Source organism: Canis lupus, chromosome 10 (assembly GCF_011100685.1).
Source record: "Canis lupus familiaris isolate Mischka breed German Shepherd chromosome 10, alternate assembly UU_Cfam_GSD_1.0, whole genome shotgun sequence".
NCBI lineage: Eukaryota > Metazoa > Chordata > Mammalia > Carnivora > Canidae > Canis > Canis lupus.
Window position 1 is genome coordinate 29875234 of NC_049231.1, and position 20011 is coordinate 29895244.

At 46.5% G+C, this 20011-nt stretch overlaps 1 long non-coding RNA gene across 2 annotated transcripts; it reads left to right on the top strand.

The window, feature by feature from the left end:
• Nucleotides 1-6683, top strand: LOC119873761. Of its 2 annotated transcripts, XR_005365178.1 has the most exons (4): nucleotides 1-767; nucleotides 3334-3651; nucleotides 5239-5332; nucleotides 6459-6683. It is a non-coding gene; the product is annotated as an uncharacterized LOC119873761 (long non-coding RNA). The 2 variants fall into 2 exon arrangements; XR_005365177.1 differs by having other exon boundaries at nucleotides 5239-6683.
• Nucleotides 6684-20011: the final 13328 nt, after the last annotated feature.

A 20011-nucleotide genomic window follows, 5' to 3' on the forward strand; every position in this document is an offset into this window, starting at 1 on the left:
CTCCGCTAAGACTCCCTTTGAAGAGGCTTTCCCAGTTGCCTGGGGAGGGAGGGCAGGCAGCTAGTGTCTGTGCCTGAGGCCACCCTGTCACCCTGCCATCCTCCCACCATCCATCACAGCTTGCCACCGTTCGGGTAAACTTGGACACACGCTTTGTGTATTTCCATAATGTTGTCAGCTGCCCATATAGCATCGAGAATATATTTCCCCATTTTAGAGTGCTGGTAACTCAATTTATAGCAATTTATTCCACAAAAGCAGACAGTAACTCAACTGGCAAGAGGAAAAAAAATCCTACCAACCCACCACTGTCTCTCTGCGCTGGAAATCAAAATGGTAATGCATGGAATAGATTTCTGCAAGTAATAGGCTTGGTCGGCAGACGTGTGAGCTGAGTTAAATGCCTTTTAAGTAAATCTCCATGTGAGTTATCTGTTCACTCAGACGTGCATGCGTGGAGACAAGGAGGCTGTGTGGACGGTCGGCACGCGCTGTAACTTCCATTATCCCACACTGGGATGCGTTGTTAATAACCACAGCCGAGGGGACTGCAGATTTCCCCATCACTGCCAGCTGGCTACCAGTGTGATGTTGAGGGATTCATTCGTTCATTCATTCGTTTGTTCATTCACCAAGCCTTTGTGAGACCCAGGGTGCACCAGGCTGCATGCCAAGCGTTGGAGGTGCAGAAACACAGAGATGGAACCCGACCAGACCCCAGCACAGAAGAGCTCACAGTCTGCAGGGGGAGACAGAGGCACAAACAGGTCCGGTAAATAATAGAGTGTCCGCTGCTATGAGAGTGGGCAGGGTCCGGGGCTCTGGAGTCAGACTACTAACATTTGAATCTGGGCCTTGCCACCTACTTGGGCAAGATGCCCAACTTCAGTTTATTCATCTCTAATATGGGGATAGAAATTGTTCCTCCTGGGGCACCTGGGTGGCTCAGTGGTTGGGTGTCTGCCTTTGGCTCAGGGCATGATTCCAGGGTCCTGGAATTGAGTCCCACATTGGGCTCCCCACAGGGATTCTGCTTCTCCCTCTGCCTGTGTCTCTGCCTCTCTCTGTGTGTCTCTCATGAAAAAATAAATAGAAATCTTTAGAAAAAAAGAAAAAAGAAATTGTGCCTCCTGAAGAGTGGATGGGTGGAGTAAGTGACAGATGCATAGCGTGGTGCCTGAGTATAGTATATGCTCAGTACATGTAGTATGTGCTCAGTAAATGGTTGTTGCTATCATAGGTGCTGACATCCATACAGGGCCCCGTATAAGGAGGATCAGGAAGGTTTTCTTTTTTCTTCTTTCTTTTTTCTTTTTTTAAAGATTTATTTATTTATTTGAGAGAGAAGGAGAGTGTGCATGGGAGGGGGGCGGTGGCAGAGGCAGAGCGAGAAGCAGACTCCCTGCTAAACAGGGCTCCATCCCAGGACCCGAGGACCCCAGGACCCTGGGGTCATGACCTGAGCCCAAAGAAGATGCCTAATGGGCTGAGTCACCCAGGCACCCCCAGTCAGGAAGGTTTTGATGGAGGAAATGATGCATCTCCAGAGATTTGATGTTACTGGCACATCTATGCCAGGGAAGGGACTGAGTTAGGGGAAGGTGCTGGTGTTTGTAGGAGTCTGCTCAGACTTCCAGAACAAAGTGCCACAGACTGATGGTTTCAACAACAGACATTTATTTTCTCACATTTCTCACAGTTCTTCTAGCTAGAAGTCCATGATCAGGGTTCCAGCTGATTCAGTTTTTGGTGACAGCTCTCTTCCTGGCTTGCAGATGGCCACTTCCTCTCTGTGTCCTCACGTGGTCCTTTCTTTGTGTGGGTGTGGAGAGAGAGAGAGACAGAGAGAGATCTCTGTGGCTCTTCCTCTTATAAGGACACTAGTCCTATTTGATGAGGGTGTCACCCTTATGGCCTCATTTAACTTTAATTACCTCTCCCAAAGCCCCATCTCCAAATATAGTCACATTGGGGTGTAAGGCTTTAACATGTGATTTTGGAGGCACACAAACATTCGGTCCAAACGGTGTGGTTGGAATGCAATCTAAGGCTCCTGTTTCCCTACTTACTGCATAACCTTGGGATCAGTCATATTTGGTCAATAATATTTGGCTAACTCTGGGGACTTTTTTTTAAAAAAAGATTTTATTTATTTATTCATGAGAGAAACAGAGAAAGGCAGAGATATAGGCAGAGGGAGAAGCCAGCTCCCCTCAAGGAGCCCAATATGGGACCCAATCCTGGACCCTGGGATCAGGCCCTGAGTCGAAGGCAGATGCTCAGTGGCTGAGCCACCCAGGTGTCCCTCTGGGGACTTTTATCTGGATTAATTCAGGTAAAGCTTTGTGTTGGAGAGATAGAAGGTGTTGAAGGCTATGGTTATTCAGTGCAGTGATGGAGTAGGATGTGGCTCCTGACAGCAGGGAGACGCAATGAAAAAAACAGAGAATTTTGGTGCCCACCCATGGAGAGGTTGTCCAATCCAATGGCTCACTGCCCCACAGGAAAAGTCAATACTCAGGTGTGTGCAGCGGTTTTAACTCTGGTTGCCAATCAGTCTGAGATTTCCACTCCTGCTGCTTCGGACAACCCACGCTGCAAGAGCGATTGGGCCTTTGGCATTACCAGATGCCACACCTGTCACTGACCAATCAAAACTACACAACAGGGGCACCTGAGGGGCTCAGTTGGTTAAGCATCTGCCTTCTGCTCAGGTCATAATCCTAGGGTCTTGGGATTAAGTCCCACATTGGGATCCTTGTTCAGTGGGGTGTCTGCTTCTCTTTCTCCCTCTCTAACTTCTTGTGTTCTCTCTCAAATAAATAAATCTTTTTTTTAAATTTTTACTTATTTATGATAGTCACACACAGAGAGAGAGAGAGAGAAGGGGGGGCAGAGACATAGGCAGAGGGAGAAGCAGTCTCCATGCCCCGGGAGCCCGACATGGGATTTGATCCTGGGTCTCCAGGATCGCGCCCTGGGCCAAAGGCAGGCGCCAAACCGCTGCGCCACCCAGGGATCCCAAATAAATCTTAAAAAAAAAAAAAACTCAAAAAATGTGGATCCCTGGGTGGCGCAGCGGTTTGGCGCCTGCTTTTGGCCCAGGGCGCGATCCTGGAGTCCCGGGATCGGGTCCCGCGTTGGGCTCCCTGCATGGAGCCCGCTTCTCCCTCTGCCTGTGTCTCTGCTTCTCTCTCTCTCTCTCTCTCTCTCTCTCTCGATGTCTATCATGAATAAATAAATAAAATCTTAAAAAAACTAAAAAAAAAAAAACTGTGCAGTAGACCTTCTCATTGGTCCTCTCTCATTGGTGCATCTGGCCTCCTTCCTCAGCAGTGACATGAATGAAACACAAAAAAGAAGACTGCACAAGCTAACAGGACCGGATAACAAGCTGATTGTAGATCAGTGAACCTCAGGAATGCCCTCAGCAGCTCGGGGTTACAATATGGCAAGCTAATTCTATGGAATAATCATCTTGGCAAGACAAGTGTGTTTTGAAGGTACCATTGCCGATGGACTGATGTTAGGGTTTCCTACAATGTTAAAAAAAATCATAACTTATATAAATTGTAGGCCACCTTGTGTCTAGTCTCAACATGAATCTCATGCAAAGAACTATCAGTCCAGAATCCAAAAGTAACTGAAAAGGTAATTACTTTTTTATTGCAATCCCCTTGTGAAAATGACAAAGGGAATGTACATTGAAAGGCACAGCAAGACTTTTTGAAGCTCCTTTACTGTTATTTTTTGTACTTTTCATATCTCTCTCACACACAACATCCCTCTACCCCATCTGCTGAGCTATAATGTCCCTCTTGGTTTTGTCCCCTACAATCCACTTCAATAACTCATTTATTCAAATTTGTATTGAGTCTCTTATGTACCAAGCTCTCTGAATACAACAGCACACCAGATACCTGAAGATCTTGCTTCCTCAAGTTTACATTCCTTTCCAAGTCAGTTTTGTTGAGATATGATTACATTTACACTCTTTGATAACGGATATCTAGTATCATCTACACCCTCCCTAGAAGATTCCTAAAAGTTGCTTGTCCTACATGAAATCAGTAACTTGTAAAGGACCATTAGGGCAAGAAAAACAGATCTTAGATTCAGAAGGGACTTTAGAGATCATCTAGTCCAATGCCTAGAGGCCTAGATTGAGGGGGTCCCACCCTCTGTAGTACTTTTGGAATCACATGGCTTTACCTTGGCTTATACAGCATATTGTCTCAAAGAGATAGTTACCTTTCTATGCTGTTCACTGTAGCAATCCAACCACCTGGAACAGCAGGTGCTCCATAAATAATTGTTGACTTTTGGATGGATGAGGAACTCCTGATTATATGAGGCAGCCTCTCACTACTGAACAATTCTAACTTTTAAAGAAAATTCTTGATATTGAGCCCAAATTTACCTTCCTATCACAAAGTCTTTTTTTTAAATTTTTATTTATTTATGATAGTCACAGAGAGAGAGAGAGAGAGAGAGAGAGGCAGAGACATAGGCAGAGGGAGAAGCAGGCACCATGCACCGGGAGCCTGATGTGGGATTCGATCCCAGGTCTCCAGGATCGCGCCCTGGGCCAAAGGCAGGCACCAAACCGCTGCGCCACCCAGGGATCCCCTATCACAAAGTCTTATTCTGAGTTCTGCCTGCCCAGAATGGCAGCTGTCAAAGCTACCCTAAGACCAATTTAAGACAATTTCTGCAGCATCTTTTTAGGAACTGTTTCTTGGTGTTTATTGCTGAGCCACAAAAGGGAATTACGCTTGGTGCTTTGTCTTAACATCAGTGTTCTAGTCTTTTTTTTTTTCTTTTCCTTTTCCTTTTTCTTTTCTTTTCTTTACTCATGAGAGACACACAGAGAGAGTCAGAGACACAGGCAGAGGGAGAAGCAGGATCCCTGTAGGAAGCCCGATGTGGGACTCGATCCCAGGACCCTGGAATCATGCCCTGAGCCAAACGCAGATGCTCAACCACTGAGCCACCCAGGTGCCCTCTAAAGTCTTTTCAGTATTGGGATTTGAAGTGCTCCCCATATTTGGACCAACAGAGACTCAGCTGTCTGGGGAGGGCTTATGTGGGTTGTAGAAATCAGTAAGCTGAAGCTTTTATGGGACTCATCACTCTGATCAATATATTGAACTTGAGTGTATAGATACTGTTGCTATGTGCTAGATATTTTAACTTATTTATCTGTTCATTCAACCGTTCATTTGTTTATTCAACCAGCATTTATTTAGCACTTACCATGTGCCAAGCTCTGTGTTAATCACGACAGATCCTGGGAAGAATGGAAAACCTCTTTCTCAAGAACCTCAGTCTGGTGAGGGAATCAGACCTGAAGATAAATAATTGCAATACCTTGTGATACATAGTATAATAATCATCTGCATCAGGCACAATGGGAGCTCCAGAGATGGAGGATCGATTCTTCTTAGCAGATGGGGTCAGGGAACTCCTCCCTGAAGAATTGACACTTGAGCTGAGTTTTAGAGGTGAACCAGATATGGCGTTGAGGAAGGTATTGGAAGAAATCCCCAGGTAAAGGTGCAGACAATGCAAACATTTGGACGGGGCACAAAGAAGCATCATGTGCCTGGGGAACTAGATGTGGTTTTGGATGGCAGTGCTAAGGCATGTGGGTAGGAAAGCAGCGCACTGGAGAAGGAGGCAGGGACCTTTCAGGACAGCCCCATCATTGGCTCAGAACCACTTGTGTCTCAACACACTTTCACTCAATCTTCTGTGTTTCATGTGGAGTTCTTGGCTTTAAGGGGATAAGAAAAGGGTGGCCAGATTTTAAAAAGTCATTCAAAAATTGGAATATGCTTGAAAGTTGAGATATACTGCAATGAATTTTCATATATTCATCACTCAGATTCAACAATTACCATGTTTTTGCACATTTACTCTATTCTTTTTTTCCCCTATTTTCTGTCTGAAATATTTGAAAGCAAGCTTCAGACATCATGGAATTTCATTTCAACATCCCAGTACTGTTTTATGTATTTCTAAAAAATGGTTTTTTTCTTATATAATCACAATGCCTTTAACACACAACAAAATTAACACTATTTTTGTCATATCACCTAACGTATAATTTATATTAAAAATATTCAAAGTGCCTTGAAAGTATTTTTAGGAGGTGGGTTGTTTGACCTGGGATCCAGGCAAAGTTGGTGGGATGATTTTAATCTGAAGACTTTGCTCAATAAATGTTATCAGTAAGGGTGTTAATGGGCAGGCTTGTAGGGTGGCTGTAATAATCCCCACCTCCTGGCACACATGCCCATGTGTGATTCCTCCACGTGAGTGGAAGGTTAGAGGTATGACTGCCTCTAACCAATGGAATATGGGAAAGGTGAAGGGATGTCACCTCTGTGAATATGTTCTGGAAGATTCTGACTTCTGTTGTACTGAACGATTCCCTCTTGCTGGTTTTGATGCAGCAGCTGCTGTGCTGTGAGCTGTTCTGTGGAGCAGCTCTCTTGACAAGGAACTGAGGGCAGCTTCCAGCCAACAGTCAGCAAGGACCCCAAAGGTGTAACAACCAGAGTTCTTTCAGACAAGACCCCAGATCCAATGGATACCTTGACTGGAGCCTTTTGAGAGATCCTGAAGCATAAGACCCACCTGTGTTGTGTCTAGGTTCTTGGCCTCCAGAAACTGAGATAATAAATGGTGTGTGTTGTTTTAAATGCTTAAGTTTGTGCTAATTTTATGCAGCAATAGATAACTAACAGATGCATTTGGCTGCTAATAATAGAAAGCCGAACTACCAGTGGCTTAAAGTATAAGGAGATTAATTGTCTGTGTTACGGGAAATTAGGTAGTTACAGGGCTGTTTCAACAACTCAGGGCTGTGGTCACAGACCCAGATCCTTCTGCCTTCCTGCTCTGCCATTCTCAGTGTGTTGGGCGATGTCTCCTATGCTCACATCAGCTTTGAGCATCACATCCTCCCTGCCAGTGATGAGGCAATAAGGGAGAGGGTGTCCCTCACTTTTCAGGGAGATCTAGCTTTCCTAGAAGCGCCTGGTAGACCCTCCTCAGCATCTTAATTTCCAGAACTGCATTGAATACCCATACATGGATCTACTACCTGGCAAAGGGGAATAAGATTGCATGAGTTTGGACCAATCAATTGTGGTTTATCTCTTGAGCTGGCTACTTTGTCACTTGGAAAAACTGATGTTTTACTGAGAGGAGAAGGGAGGAAGGGCACCTGGACAGGCCAGAGTTATACTGCACGCCAACAAGAGGATAGGTTTGATCTTTCCACACACTGAACCTGTACACCAGGCCTCTTCCCTCAGCCTGGCAGGAACTAGAGGGAACTTTCTCTCCATCTGGCTGACAGCAACAGCCACCACTGGGCTCCTGTCTCTTGTATCGTAATGGATCTGATGATAACAAGAATCCAGCCATCAGGGCTGGGCCCCTTTGGAACATGTATTTGTTTGTTTTTCTAACTCAAGTGAAAAAAAAAAATGCCCATGCGTTGTTGAGACCGAGCATCACAATCAACTGGGTCAGTACATGTCAAACTCTGGTTCTGTCAGTATCATTACTATTAAATTGGGAAAATAAATTCCATGAGCTTCCATTGCCTAGTCCATAACATGGGGATAATCGTGTCTACCTCACTGACTTGTTGTGTGGAGTAAGTAAGAGGACACATGCTAAGCGCCTAGCACGGTGTCTATGCTGTAAGTAAGTGCTTCCTACTGCAGTCACTCTGTTGGCTAGTCAGGAGTCTGCTGAAATGATGCTGGGTAAGAAGCAGCTCCAGACTCACTGGCATGCAGCACCAAACATTTGGTCCTGTGAGTCAGCTGTGGTTCTGCGGGGCTTTTCTGAGCTTGGCTGTGCTTGGCTCCGGGTTCAGGGTTGCTCCACATGACTTTGTTCTGAGACCAGCATCTACGGAGGACATGCTCTTCCCAGGGCAGTGATGGAGCACAAGAAACCAAGCCATGCCACATGGTGCAAGACCATTTGAAGTCTCTGGGCACTTCACGTCTCCTCCCGTCCCTCTGCCTGAGACAAGTCATGTGATCAAACCCAACATCAAGAGAGGGAAGACATCTAATGGGAGATGCTGGAGAATCACATGGCAAAGGGCATGCATTTCTAGTACAGAGAGGGAGTGAAGAACTGAAAATGATCCAGTCCACCTCAGTAGAATGTCTGGAATACAAAAAATAAGTGCTTGTTTTAGGATTCTGAGTATTGAAGTTAATTGTGCAGCTTTATTACTGTAGAAACATAGCCAATACATGTGCTCTCCCTCCTTCCTATTGTATCAAGAGAACTTTGCGCCCCTTATATTCTTTGCTCGGAGCCCCACCCAAGAGGTGCCATCTCTTGGGTCCAGTTGAGGGACTCCGGTTTATAGTAGCCCCCTACCAAGATGCTTTGCCTGGTGAAATTTCCCTACGGTAGTCAGTTGCATGTAACAGAAACCAAATTAAAACTACTTCAAGCAAAAAGGGGGTGTTTGGACTCAAATGATCATGAGGAGGGACACAGCTGTGTTTCAGAGACAATAGGAATGGGGTCTTGAATGTTGCAAGGATTCTCTCCCCATCCCATTTTTGCTTTCTTTGGATGTTGGCTTTATTCTTTCAGGCTGGCTTTGTTCCCATACTGGGAAATGTGCTGACACTCCTTTCCTCACATAGCTCACATTCCCCACGAGAGAGGAACTGAGGTTCATTCTCTCTGCCCCGATATCCCAGGGAAGGGCTCTGATTGGCCTAGAGTGAGTGAGAAGCCTGGCTCTAGGCCAACCCCTTGAAGCCAGGGTGATGGGAATCCCACAACTGGCCCACATGGAGTCAGGGCTTCTTCCTGAGCCTGTCACCAGTGGCAGGAGCACAGAGTCTGAGGAAGATGGCAGCTCCCACGGTTGGTAGAGTTAAAACATCATCCTGAAGGTAGTTATTGACTCCAGAGTAAGGGGAATGTGGTTCTCTAGATAAAGTAATATATATCCACCCAATACCTCTTGAAGTCCCCAAGCACAAGAGTATGTTCAGAAGTGGTGGGACTCTTTATTTATGAGAGGAGTTTTAAAGGAAGGTACAGAAATTTCCCATACATCCCTTGCCCTCTCAGTCTCCCCCATTATCAGCATCCCCCCACCACAGTGATGCACTTATGTGACTGATGAATCTATGCTGAAATACCATACTCACCCCAAAGTCCATAGTTTACATTAGGGTCCACTTCTGGTGTTTTATGAATTTGTACAAATGTGTAATGATATGACGGAACTGTTTTTAATTTTTGACTTGCTAGCAGTGCTCATAGGTCTTCTTAAATAACAATTCTTCTAAAGCCAGGGTTTGAGGTTTCTAAAGGACTCTGCAAGTGTTTTACCTGGGCACTCCTGGGGACTTAATTGGGATCCATTGGCAAGGGCCTATGCACTGCATTTGGAAATAGAGGCCTGAAAACCCACTTCCGATGGCCAGAAATTATTTTCTTTCTTTCCAAGAAGTACAATGCACATTTTTTTAGGAGCACATCTGGTATGTGGCTTCATGCCATGGTTCAGAGACAATGGTGACTCTCTCAATAGGATGGGGGCGGGGGGCAGATGGACTTTTTAGCAAATTCAATCTAGATGAGGTTTAGCTGGGAAGAGATAGGAATGTCCGTTTATGTATTGTGAATGAGTGTGCCAAACCTTACATATCCAAATGAGTGGAAACTCCTCCAGAATGCTCCCCTGGGGAGGGGCACAGCTCAGGACCTAGCTGGCCTGTCTTGTTTAATTAGAGCAGCTGATAAACCAGAAGTCTGGAAGCAGAGCCCTGCTAAAATAAAGTGTGTACTGGATGTAAGGTCTGGCACAGCTGTAGGGGCTGGGAGGATGTCCAGGAGACCAGCAATTCTCAAATGCCTGGTAGAATCATTTGGCAAGTTTATAAAAATTTGGATGTTCAGGCTAAACCCCATACCAGTTACATTGGAGTCTCTAGGAGTAGAATCAGTAGCTTGTAAGACTCCAGGTGATTCCAATATACAGCCAAATTCGAAAACCAGTGATCATTTCTAGACCAGAGTCTGCAAACTTTTTTGGTAAAGGACCAGATAGTGAATATTTTGACTTTGCAGGCCACGTGGTCTCTATTGCAAACACTCAACTCTGATGCTGCAAAAACAGCCATAGATAATGTGTAAATAAATGAGTGAAGTGGTGTTCTAATAAAACTTTATTTAGAAAAAACAGGCAGTGGCCTGGATTTGGCCTGCAGGCCCTGGTTTGCTAAACTCTGCTCTCCACCCTGCTATGTAGCTTGGGCTGCAAGCATCGCCTGGGATCTTGTTGGAAATCTAACTTCTGGGCCCCTGGACCTGCATCTGCATTTTAACAAGATTCTCCAAGTGAGTCATATGTACACTGAAGTTTAAGAAGCACTAAAATAGACCAGTGGTTCTCCAACAGTGGTCCTTGGATCAGCACCATTGGTATTCCCTGTGAACTTGCTAGAAATGTAAACCCCCTCAGTCCCTGCCCCAGATGTCCAGAATCAGAAACTCTGGGGAAATTTCTGATGTACCTTAAAAGTTGGGAACTGCTGGTATAGATAAGTGGTTCTCAAACATCAGCTCATCTCAGGAGATTTAAATAATCCCCAGGCTCAGAATCTCTAGGATGGAGAGCCAGGCAATTCCAAGATGTATGTAAATTTGAGAACCAGTGCTACAGGCAGAATGGGGATATTGAGAATATGGCCATTGGCTTGGGTGGTGCCTTAGTGCCACAGACTGTGGTGCGAAGGCCCATCCTGGGAAGCAGAGGTGTGACACACACTGTTAATTGATCAGCCAAAAGCTTCCCCTACTTTGTTTCCTTGCTCGGAGAAACTATGTGCTTTATTCGATGCTGGGCCATTTCTCAGCCCCAGGGAGGAGATCATGATTGGCCTGACCAGTGAACAGTTTAGTCATTGGTGTATGGTCCAATCGTGGCCCAGGGGACTGACAGCAAGTCAGTTGTTTGTTGCTCTGGAAAGCTAAAAAGATAAAAATAAAAAAGGATACATGGTAGGAAACTCCTTTTTATCTGAATGTGTTGTGTGATGCCTGGAAGTGCTGCAGCCTTATTGGGCCTATAAGGCATGTTAAACATCGCAGAATAGAAAGCAAGCAAAGCACCTGGGGCCGTGAGGATGGTGTTGAACCATTGAATTTACTACTCTTGGACTTTTTTTGGATTTCTTGTTATGGGAGATGATAAATTCCTTATCATCTGAGCCACTTTAAGTCAGGGCTTTTTTTAAAAAAAAAGCTTTTATTGATTTATTCATGAGAGACACAGAGAGAGGCAGACTTCATGCAGGGAGCCCGATGTGGGGCTCGATCCCGGGACTCCAGGATAATGCCCTGGGCAGATGGCAGACACTAAACTGCTGAGCCACCCAGGCAGCCCCTCAGTCGGGGCTTTTATTACCTGTGGCTGGGAGCATCCTAACAAATTAAGGGAAGTGATCACTGATTTACAATGTCAGGATCATGAGGGTTTGTCTGTAGGTTTGACACAGCTGTCTATGGAGGGCCATGGAAGTAGAACTAACATTACTGAACACGTGTCTTGAGTCAATGGCTTTTTATTCTGTGATTCATGAAATACTCCTAAAAGTGCTGCATTGGAGGTTTCTTTCATTTCACAGGTAGAACTTGGAGAGTTTGCAATTTATTTCAAGTTAAATAGTAGATTCATGATTCAAACCTATGCCTTTCTAGTTCCAGAAACTATCTGTGATCTATAGACATACAGGATCATACTTTCTGTTCTGACAAGACTGCAAGATTTAAGACCGGGGCTCCCAGTGGAGAGCCTGGGGCCAGTAGGCAAGGGTCCCCTCCCAAAACATTTAGTCATAGGGAACAATGCTAGTAACAAAGGATAGAGTTATCAACAGTGGGATGTAGGTAGGAATCCCTCTTGGAGGCAAGAAAAACTCTAATTTCAGATGTAAAACACATGGGAAGGATCAGGCTAGGAGCATGGGGGACCACAAGCTGTATCCTTAGAGAAGGCTTGAGGCTTCTGTCACTCCTGTGTGTCCTCTGGGCATCTTGTCAAAATGCAGATTTGGATTCAGTCAATCTAGAGAGGGGCCTGGGATTCTGCATTTCCTTTTTTTTTTTAAAAAGTGATTTCCTATATTTTTAAAGAATTTTTATTTTTTCTTTTTCTTCCAAATTTTTATTTAAATTCTAGGTAGTTAACATATAGTGTAATATTGGTTTCAGGAGTAGAATTTAGTGATTTATCGCTTGCATGTAACACCCAGTGCTCATCATAACAAGTTCCCTCCAGAATACCCATCAACCATCTGTCCAATCTTCCACCCTATCCCTCTATCAACCCTCAGTTTATTCTCTATCATTAGGAATCTTTTATGGTTTGCCTCCCCTTCTCTCCTTTTTCGCCCTCTTCCCACATGTTCATCTGTTTTGTTTCCCAAATTTCACGAGTGAAATCACATGGTTTTTTACCTTTCTCTGGCTGACTTCTTTAGCTTAGCTAATTATCATCTATCTATCTATCTATCTATCTATCTATCTATCTATCTATCTATCTATCTATCATCTCACATCTTTATCCATTCATCAGTCAGGGATTCTGCATTTCTAACAAGCTTTCAGGTGACGCTGATGGTGTGGGTCTGGGAACTCCACTCTTGAGTGTTAAGAGCTTGAATCCATTTTGCTGAGGCTCAGTCCTCATTCTGTGTCTGGCCAATAGCAGGAACGGGTTGCTAAATGGCATTGGTTGTGGGGAGAAGAGGGTTCTAGGGACTGAGGTCCAGGCGGGATCTGTTATTGGACCTCTGGTGAATCTAGTGCCATTGTCAAAATAGTTTCTGATACTGTCAGGGAATCACCTTCAATCCAGTTCTGCCATCTTAGCAAGGGAAGCAATGGTGTGAGAAGGAAATTCAGAGAAGTCTTTTTTTTTTTTTAAAGATTTTATTTATTCATGAGAGACACACAGAGAGAGACAGAGACACAAGCAGAGGGAGAAGCAGGCTCCATGCAGGGAGCCCGATGTGGGACTCGATCCCAGAACATGATGAGGACATGATTTGAGACACCCATGTGCCCCAAGAGAAGTCTTTAGGAAAGATTTAGAAGTAGCATTTGTCTTGGGGTTGATGTGATGTGGCAAAATAAGTAAGGGTTTTGGAGTCATTTATTTATCTGTCTACTCATCCATCCATTCATGAATGCGTGCATCCATTTATGCAATAGCTATGTACCAGAATTGTTTTAGGTTTCCTTCTGGCTCTGTCTTTGGCAAAACATTCTATTTATCTGATTCTGAATCTTCTCCTCCATAAAATGGGATGAGCATAAAGGTCACCTCACAGGTTTGTTGGAAGGACTAGATGAGACAATCTATAAGGGAAACTGCTTCTTAAGCCATGAAAAGACATGGGAAGTTGTTTTCTCATTCACCATATTCTTCACCAGGTGCTCCTAGAAGCAGCACTGGGGTGAGATACTCTCTGAACTAACGCCTTGTGACTGGGACAGGGAAATATATTACCATGTGACACGACACCTGTGCCTCCCTCCCCAGGCTGCCCAGGGGGCTCTGTTTTCATCAGGTTGATCGCTGGGCCTTGTGCAGGGCTGAGATAATGAGTCCGGGCAGAAACAGTCACCCAGGCTGGTTGCCTTGATTAATGCTGGGAAGAGAAGGAAGTGCAGAGATACAGCTGGAAGCCAGAAGAATCCATCTGGAAGATGCAAGAAGATGGAAGAGAGATGAGGGAGCTGGACTGAGATGGGACAAAAATTGGGGGAGTCTGGCGAAGGCGGGAAGAGGCTTTGGGGGCAGTTCATGGCAGATACTGAGGGCGTTGGGGCAGAGGGGCATAAAGAGGTTGCTGTGTGTTATGAACACACGTTCCTTCTTTGGAGGTTTGTGAGACTTTGTGTAGGATTTACATTGCCTTCCAAAGGAAAAAGACACAGAGCGGAGACTACTTGGAATACACTGCTGGCTCACATGCCACAGATGTCTAGGCAGGACCAGGCGGCTGGGCTTTACAGGGGTTACATTTATAGGGGAAATGAAAATAAAGATGCGGCCAAGAACTAAGATATGTAGGGGAGGGGGCGGAGAGGGAGCGGTTTCAGATGCTCCCAAGGAAAGGGGTCTTCGACATAAGGACCCTTCCTCAAGGAGATGCCCAGCACCTGCACCTGGTGACCTTAGCGCCCTCTCGGCCATGCCTCCCTCATGGGAGCTCTGTGAGAGGCAGAGGAAAGCGAGAGGCAGAATCGCGCCGGGAACAGGGAGGTGGAGAAGCCCTCCCAGGTGGAGATGGAGGCCTCGCAGGGGCTCAGTCCCTCTCCATACAGAATCTGAGGTCAGCTCAGCTTTCGGACTATGCCCCAGCCTTGGCCTTGGAGGTGGTTATGCGTAGTGCAAGGCCGCTGTGTTGCGAGTCTGATGGGAAAGTCCGGAGAACCACCGGGACACAAGCTGGCTCCCTCCTGTCAAGGAGCTGCCAATGTATCCAGCCTAGGAGCATGTGACGTAAGAGGAGCCTCCCATTCTGTGCTGGGTCAGGGGAGACGGAGGTGGGGTCTTGCCAGGAGCCCATCTTGCTCCTGGCCACTCTTATTTGCCCGTGGGCATATGTACACGGGGGCAGATCTCCTGAGCTTCCTCTTGACTCCTGAAGCCATGCCAGGTGACACTGCATCCTCCCGAGAAGTGTCTCTGTCTCCACCTCCGCACTGAGTGTGGCCTGACTGTGGGATTTCAGGGGAGTCGGCAGGGGAGTCTGCACACTGCACAGCTGGCCCTGGGGGCTCTGAAGAGTTAGGCGTCTAGAATTCCTGAGACCAGTGTCCTGGGGTTTCATCTGGGAAGCCGTGGCTATTACCCGATTTGCCTTCTGTAGGAACTGAGAGTCCTATGGGGAGGCCTTGGGGCTCTCCCTCCCTGTACCCCATTACTGCCCAAAGTGAGCCTCAGAATAGCTGCTGAGATGGATGTTGATCTGTGCTGTTAGTCAACATCAGTCATGGCACACCCCTGCCTACCACCCCCTGGGGAGCAAAATCTACCCAGGATGCGCCTCCCAGGCTATTATTGATAAGGAAATTCCATAGTTAGCGGGAAAGGCCGAGCGGGGTCAGCATGGACTGGTTTTCTGGAATCTTCCATGCTGGCAGGGCTTATACAGAACAGCTCTGAAAGCAAGGAGCCTCCCAGAGGCTTTTGCCTGGGCACGGTCCTACACAGAATAGCATCATGGCACGAGTGCAGCCCAGAGCGAGTGCTGTGTTCCTGTCTCCAGTAGTTACCAGTTGGTAATTAGGTCATGTAATGTCTGGGAGACTCACTTTTCTCATCGGTAAAAGAGGAAGACAATGCATAGGGTTGCCAGGGGAATAGGGATAAGCAAGATAATGGATGGGTAGAGGATGGATAGATGTTAGGTTGCGTTAAGACTGTGTCTGGGTTTGAACCCCTGTTCCTCCCCTTCATAGCTGTGTGAAGCTGGACAGGGGCATACCTTGGAGTCTCAGTTTACTCATCTGTTGAATGGGTTATTAATAACACCTCCATGATGGGATCATTAGGATTTATAAAGATAATGTAGGTGAAGCTCTTAGCACAGTGTCTGGTGCATGGTAAAGTTTTGTTGAGTGTTCTACATTATTGCTACTACTATTAGTTTAGGTTGTGTGGATTCTGATTGGAAGACTATCCTGGACACACCCAAGCCCTTGGGGAATCAGCAGTAGGAACAAGGAAAGGGAGCCCAGGAGTCTTGACCTTCAGTCTCTCTGATTCCCCCACGGTCATAATTCTTTTCCTCTTAGACCAGGCTCTAGGGGCTCCAGTGCTTGGTGCTATAGTTATAGAGCGGAGCAAGGAGCTGGGGGGAATAGCCTGTTGTCTCTTTCTGTACCAGCCCTGGATATTTCTGTAGAAGCCATAACCTGACTCAGTGTCAGAGCTACAGATCATCTGGTTCAGTGCTTCTCATTTTATAGGTGAGGAGACTGAGTTCACAGGCCCAGTTGTGAGAAAATCCTGATCATCTGACTCCCAGGTCAGTGCTTTTTCCACTGCCCTGCACTGTTAGCTGGTTTATTTGGCACCTCACCAACATTATCTCCCATCAGGCCTAATCTAGAGTACAGCTAGGTGTGTGGGTGTGATCCCATTTTAGCCAATGAGACGTAAGTGTAAGTCTGCTGGGGGTGGAGTTGAGGTTTTTGAGAAAGTGTTTGCTCTCTTGGTAGAAGGGATAGGTGGGGTTGTCCTTACTCTCCTCTGCCTTTCATCCTGCCTGGAGTATGGGCATGATGCCTGGAACTGTTGCAGCCATTTTATAACTGTGAGGGAAAGGACAAGAGAATGGCACAGACACTGCCCTCACATCATTGAGCCACTGAATTGATTCTGGCAGCCCCTTGTTTGTGTTCCTCAGGTGTCCTGTTACAGCAGCAGAAAGCATCCCTAACTGATAGAGCTCCCTTGCCTTCCCCCCTGTTGAGCTGCTCTTATAAGTGAGGGCACTGAGCCCTTCAGACAGGAGGGAGGCCCTGTGGACTAACCCTTTGATCTAGCCATTTTTAGAAGCAGCATTAGGATTTCAGTAGCCTCAGGGGCTTCACTCCAGCCTGTGACTTTGGGCTGAAAGCTCAGTTACCAGTTAATAACACGGGCTGCTGCAAGGTAATATTTGCAGGTGCTCCTTGCTGAACAGTGGTCTATAAATACACAGTGTTATTATTATTAACCCTCCCCTGGCCCCCTGAGCCTCCAGGAGCCAGTGAGAGCGAACCGTTTCACTTGTGTGAGAGATAGCAAGAGAAATGTAATTTTAATTTAATTCTTGGTCCCTCTGGAAGGTGCCTGTCCACTGTTCAGAGGTGGGAGGAGAGAGTGCAGCGAGGACACCTCATGGATGGGGAGAAGAGAAATGGCAGCGTGAAGGAGCATCAACTGCCATTTAAAGGCCATTTTCCATGTGGTACTTTATAAATTAGTTCAAATATAATCTTGAATATGACCAGCAATCTGCTTTCTGCTCCCTCCCTGCACTCCCCCGCCTCCTGCACCGCCAATCCTTGAAGGAAAAGATCTTGGGTAAGGCTCCTCTGCCATTGGGTCCCCTGGAGTTGCCGGAAGCTGAAAGTATGGCTTATGCGACCTCTTAGCTTAAAGGAGGATGAAGCCATGCTGACCACGGAGAGGAGACTGTACGTTTGGCTTCTGTGGCCCAGAGTGGCTCCTATGCCCCCAAATGTAATGGATAGGTAATTAAGTATTAGGTGTGGACACTCATTCTGTTTCAAGTCTCTGGTCACTCTCTGGTGCAGAGACTGCCTTGCTTAGTTCTTTGCTTGTTTAATTTGTGGTGAAGTGGCCGATGTGCTGGTGCCTTACATCCTGGGGTCCATCCCTGGCTCTGCTACCTAGCTCCGTGAACTTGGGTGAGTTAATTTACCTCTTCATGTCTTCTTTTCTTTCTTTCTTTCTTTCTTTTTTTTTTTTAAGATTTTATTTATTTATTTATTTGGGAGACAGTGAGTGAGAAAGAATACAAGAAGGGACAGAGGGAGAGGGCAAAGCAGACTCCCTGCTGAGCGGGAGCCCAGCGTGGGGCTCAATCCTAGGACCCTGGGATCATGACCTGAGCAGAGGCAGATGCTTAACTGACTGAGCCACCCAAGTGCCCCTCTGTGCCTCCTTCTCTTATCTGTAAACTGGGGATAATAATAATATCTACCTCTGGATGTTGTGAAGTGTAAATGAAATAGTATGTGTAAAGCTCTTAGCTTTAGCTCTGAATGGGTTTGCTGTGTCCCTCACTGCCCCTGGCATAGAGCAGGGTGGTTAGGACTCAGGAGGAGCACTTACAGGGGAAGTGGTGGTAGAAGGAGCAGCTAACAATGATGGAGCCCTTACTCTTACGTAGGCACTTTCTTAGGCGGGTTGCATCCATTGTCCCATCTAGGTCCAGTGCCAACACAGCTTACTCATTGGCTCACTCACCATGGTTATTGGATACTGTACTGTGCCAGGCACCATGCCCACAGTGGAGAACCCAAGAAACAAGGTCCCTGCCTCAAGTGAGTGACATTAGTGTGTGTTCTCTTGGGAGGCAGATGATAAGCTAACAAAAATGCAACCTACAGGAAATGTTGTAAATCGACAGGTTAGATGCTCTGCAGAGAAGCCATGTGGCCTGAGAAGCAGAGCATCATGGGAGGAGCTGTTTTAGACAGGGTGATCAGGGGGTGCCTCTCCATGGAGTCACCTGTGTGGGGACCCCAATGATGGGAGGGAGGGAGCCATGCTCCTCACTGGATTGGGAGAGTGTAGGCAGATATCCCGCTCTCAGGGGACTTCCGTTATGGTGGGAGAGTCAGCTATGATGCCTGTGCCTACAACCAGTGGTGACAGACTTGTCACAGGAAAAATGCAAGGCACTCTAGGGACTCCAGATAGGGGGGTCAGAGTGATCAGATGTCTCTCCCATGCAAGTGGCAGAAAAGCTACCCAAATGGATTAATGAAAGGGGGGGACTTGCTGGCTCAGGTAAGTGGCAAGTTGGGGTGGCTGGCTTCAGGCATGGCTCAGTCCTGGTGTTCTAGTAATGGCTTCGGGATACATCTCTGCCTCATCTCGCAGCTCAGCCTCCATGTCGGCTTTGTTCTCCACAGGGTCCCAGCATGGCACCCTCAGTCCTCACACTGGTTGCTGTGGTCAGGATGGTTGGAGTGCTCTGCTTGCTGGGCCGAGTCATGCGCCTCCCCTGCCCTCCCTTGAGAACCAGCAGTAGATTTCCAGAAGGAAACTCAGGCTGGTGATGTAGGAGAAGGTCTACCTGACGGATGGAGCTAACCAGCTTCTATGTAGTCTGAGGGCACAAGGCAGGGCTCCTGGTGGAAGTGCTGTTCAGACAAATCCTGCCGCTGAAGTGGGTAGGGAGAGGCTGGGGGTGGGGGGGAAGAGAATCTCAGGATTAAAAGAAGTCTTTAGGGACGCCTGGGTGGCTCAGCAGTTGAGCCTCTGCCTTTGACTCAGGGTGTGATCCTGGGTCTGGGATCAAGTCCCACATCGGGCTCCTGCAGGGAGCCTGCTTCTCCCTCTGCCAGTGTCTCTGCCTCTCTCTCTGTCTCTCATGAATAAAAAAATAAAAATCTTTAAAAAAAAGAGGTCCTTAAGTTAGGGGGTCCATATGACTTGTCATTCACTCTGGGATACTTCTGGGAAGGAAGAGAGCCCTGTTAATGACCTTGGGACAGCTGTCCTAAGGACTGTTGTGCATGAACTGCAGTGGAGGGCCGGCTACCCTGTGTAAAGTGATCCTTTTGGCCCTTTCCAAACTGATTCTCAGTCCCCCCCCATATCCGGGCTAATTGTTCATCTTACCTTGGCTTACATGCCCTCAGGGCTGGGACTCACTACTCCTTGCATAAGGTGGGTTTTGGGGTTGCTTTTTTTTTTTTTTTCTTTTTTTGGTTCAGCTTTGCTTATTTACTTCTCTGTTGCACCCAGATTGGTTCCTCTGAAGCTTACCTCCATTGAGCCAGGTCCTGAGTTTACACTTGGGAGTGCCACAAATTTTATTCCTCTTATATGAACAGCCAATTAAAAACAATTTTTTTAAAAAGGGGGCTTAAACTCATGGCCGTGAGATCAAGACCTAAGCTGAGATCAAGACTCAGACAGATGCTCAACCAGCTGAGCCACCCAGGTGCCCCAACCAATTAAATGTTTGAAAATGAAGATAAGGATTATACATGCCCTGGAAATGTCTCTTCTTCAGTCTAAACCTGTGAAGGTTCTTTGCCAATAAACCTTGGATGGTGACAGTTACTGTTTTGGCTGACTCTTTGGCTCAGCTACATCCAAGCTGGTGAATCAGATCATGTTCATGATAGAGTCTTCTCTACTTTTGCCTGCTCCAAAACACACCCATCCTCCTTAGTCTGGGCA